This window comes from Haliaeetus leucocephalus, unplaced genomic scaffold (assembly GCF_000737465.1).
Source record: "Haliaeetus leucocephalus isolate CR32 unplaced genomic scaffold, Haliaeetus_leucocephalus-4.0 Scaffold406, whole genome shotgun sequence".
Classification (NCBI taxonomy): domain Eukaryota; kingdom Metazoa; phylum Chordata; class Aves; order Accipitriformes; family Accipitridae; genus Haliaeetus; species Haliaeetus leucocephalus.
In genome coordinates this window covers 1,595,011-1,598,539 of record NW_010972842.1, presented here as the reverse complement: position 1 = coordinate 1,598,539, position 3,529 = coordinate 1,595,011, and the positions used below count along the sequence as shown (strand labels likewise).

At 40.6% G+C, this 3,529-nt stretch overlaps 1 protein-coding gene across 1 annotated transcript in view; it reads left to right on the top strand.

The window, feature by feature from the left end:
* The first annotated feature begins 1,934 nt into the window (after positions 1-1,934).
* The window catches only part of MDFIC (MyoD family inhibitor domain containing), a 50,666-nt gene continuing 49,071 nt past the window's right edge, over positions 1,935-3,529 (top strand). The window contains exon 1 of the mRNA XM_010573998.1: positions 1,935-2,038. The gene's annotated coding sequence lies outside the window, so the exon portion shown is untranslated. The remainder of the gene's footprint in view (positions 2,039-3,529) is intronic.

Sequence of the window (3,529 nt, the reverse complement as noted above, 5' to 3'; positions counted from 1 at the left end):
TAAATTTTAAAAAGCCCAACAATTTGTAAGCTTGACTCTTATTTTATAATACAATTTGGTTTTAACTGCAAGTCTTTTAGTTAGCCCTTTTAACTATAACAGCCTTCCCATTTCAGCGTTGCCGCACTATAAAATACTTAGGACAGAGACCCTGCCACAATCCTCATACTGAAAAGAGCTATGAAGCTTAGAGTAATACACATAGGTTAAAAATGCATATTACAAAGTTGAAAATCATGTTCTTGTACATAGCAAAAGGATAACTTTAACTCACAGGTACTTAAGTACAAGCAATCAATAACAAAAAGATTTACTAAATATTATTGTCCATCTTTCAGGAACATTTAAGCAATCCAGGGACATAAAATATTTCCAGTTCCCTCTGTTCCTGCTCATGGAAGGAAGTCAGCATCAGTTAAAGAGCAGCCTTGAGGAGGGAAAGGTAAGTGTTAGGATGGGGAGAAAATGTGGGTACCTACACCTGCATTGATCCATAAGTAATAGTTATTGATCACTTCACTGTGTAAGCAGTGATATTTTTAATAAAATATTTTTTATTTGAAGAGCTATGTACAAATTTTCTACAGTATTGTTGAGGTAAGCAACTCTGCTATCCAACACTTCCTTCACAAGAAACTATCAGATATCCAAAAAACCTCAAAGACTAAAAGTTTGTCTTGGAAAATTCAAGCTAGAAATATAGCTCGAGTCTTTAATAATGTAAGTAAATAACCTTTGCAGCAGTTCATTTTGGGATATCATGGGTTTACTTTAAATAAACAACTTGTGTCTTTCTAAACCACTTTCATTCAGTGACAGGTCCATTTTGGCTGGAGGTAACATCTATCGTATGGCTTGGGTAGGACCTCAGATTAGAAAATGGTGATGACCAATTTTGCTGTGAAGACATAGTATTATATTCTGCATTTTGTGCACTTCTGACAGGAATCTGTTTTACACAAACTTTTAATAGGGAAAAAAAATCTTGTTTTGTTTTGGGGTTTTGTTTTTTTTGTTTTTTTTGTTTTTTTTTCTTTCAGGAAATTTTTACCTGCCTACAAACTATACTTACTACTACAAACTATACTTACCACTTTACAAGTGTTTTGAGCTTCTCTTTGCAGCCGTCCCCAAATCTGCCATTAATTGTCTAGAAGACCATACCTGAATTTTATGATCTAGCAATAGAAGAGTGTATTGGAGTACATACATGCAACAGCCTATAACTCAGTTGCTGTAGTAAGAGACAGCATATCTCATATGTGTAGCCCACCTGAAAGGCTGCTGATGTTAATGTCTGAACTGCCCACTTCCTGAGAATTTTCAATAACATTTTAGAATGATACATATTTTCAAGGAAAGTAATAAAGCAATTATTTTAGATTAGCTGTGTATTTGTTAGAACGATGTTGTACTGTCAGGAAGTGCTGTACGGTTGGCTTATGCCAATGAACTTTGCTTATCTGTGGTATTTCATTAACAGTGGTCACATCTGGATTCATCTTTTTACACTCATCACGGTCTTTGGTAGGTAGTGTATTATGTATTGCACAATATTTTTAATGTGCTATTTCAGTGAATTGTGCTTTTGGTGTATAGAATTTTCTTACCTTTTTTTAATCTGATTTTGCTTAGGGTTATCTCCCACTGCATCAGTTGCGATATCAGCGGAAGATCCTCTTCCATTCATTTAGTTGTTTTAAACTCTATGCAGGCTGCTACAGAGTTGAAGCTCGGCAGGGTGAGCTCATCCCATCAACTTTTTTAAGGAGATAAACTGAGTGCTGTGGAGTTTACTGTGTGGGTTTCATAGATAAGCTTAAAAAAAACACCCCAAATACCAACCCTGGCTGGTATCTGCTCTTCATAGGCAGTAATTATCCAATGAAATATTTTGAAGGCAGGGTGTGGTTGGCTAAATTATTGCTCCTCCCACTGTTTTCAATATGTTTCCAGTTTCAGAGGGAAAAACACAAGCTTGTATGTTGAGTATGAGTCATAACCTCTCTACTGCTACTGACTCACTTAGGAGTTTGAGGTAAGTCATTCTACCTTATGTCTCAGTGGCTCTGACCCCAGGACAGCAAAGCGAGAAGGAACTATGGAAAGTTATGCAATGTTTTCGTAGATGAAAAGTGTAGATATTGAGACCAATGTTATTATTATGCAGTATGATAATAATTTTGTGTGCCCAAAATGGATTTTTTACATAGCTTCTTCCCCGCATAAAACATTTTTTTCCCATTTTGTCATGGAAAAGTTTAAAGAAAGATTATGTTGTACCAAAGAACGTCTTAGGTTACTGAAATACTTCACTTAAAAATGATTGTCTTTCTCAGAGGGAAGTACATGCACCTTTCATCACACTGTTCAATTTTGCACCAACAATGACCAATAATAAAGCTATACAGCACTGCAAAATTATCGATGGCTTCTCAAATAAGAGGAGGCCTTGAAGCGTGGGCAGTCTCATAAAGAACTTGCTCCTGCTCAGGTACTTACACTCTGTCCTGGTTGGTCTGCAAGCCTTGCAGGGACATGCTAAACTTTATAGAAGTGAACTTTTAATACCTGAGTGTATTCCTTAGCATTTACGGTATCAGAATAAATATCCATCAGTTACAGTCTTATGGTAGGACGTAGATAGTCTGTAACTTGGCTACTTTGTCTTCGTGCTTTTGTTTCCCCAAAAATACCTGGTTGCAGACTGTAATGAGACGTAATAGTAAAGTATATTTACTAAACCGTAGTAAAAAATCTGCTTGTAAGTTTTAAGGAAGTTACAGTTCAAACATGGACACAGTTTGACAGAGAAAGGTGACATACACTGCGATAGCGTAAGGAAGGTTAAATCATGTAGCTTATGGACACTGGCCCACACGCGAGCACTAACTGCGGTACTCCACGGTGTGGGCAAGCACAGGGCGCAAGGCTGACGACCAAATCGATCTGTGCCATGGGAAAGAAATGTATTTCCCCTGTAGAGAAAGCACGGGTAACCCCGCTTGGCAGCTGGCACTGGAGGAAGCAGTTTGCACTGCAGGGTTTTACTTCTGAAAAATGCTCCTATCCCTCCTCTTCCTTTGAGTATTCGTGTGCGCCCGCTTTAAAGTCCCTTTTCTAGACGTGTCCGTGTGTTACCAGGTAGGGTTACGGAGAGGGTCAGGCTGTGTTCGACCCGGCCTTGCAGAGGGGTGGAAGGGCCGGGGGGACACGCGTGGGGGTCCACGCCGTTTCACCTGCCCGCTCAACGGGTGGAAGGCCAGCGATCCCCGCAGCCGGCAACTTCTCAGCCAGCGGCTGCACCCCTCAAAGTGCCCCTGCCCCGCTGCTACAGCTGCGAGCCCGGTCCAGGCATGAAAGCCTCCCTTTCACATTGCCTTTTTTTTTTTTCCTTTTCTCCCCCCTTCTTCCCTATTTCTGCTTGACGGCTTTCAGCCTCCTGGGGGAATTTCCGTGGCTGGAGGCCCGGTTGGAGGCTGGGGGACGGACGGACGGACAGCGAGGCGCCCCGCTAGCCACCCGTCCC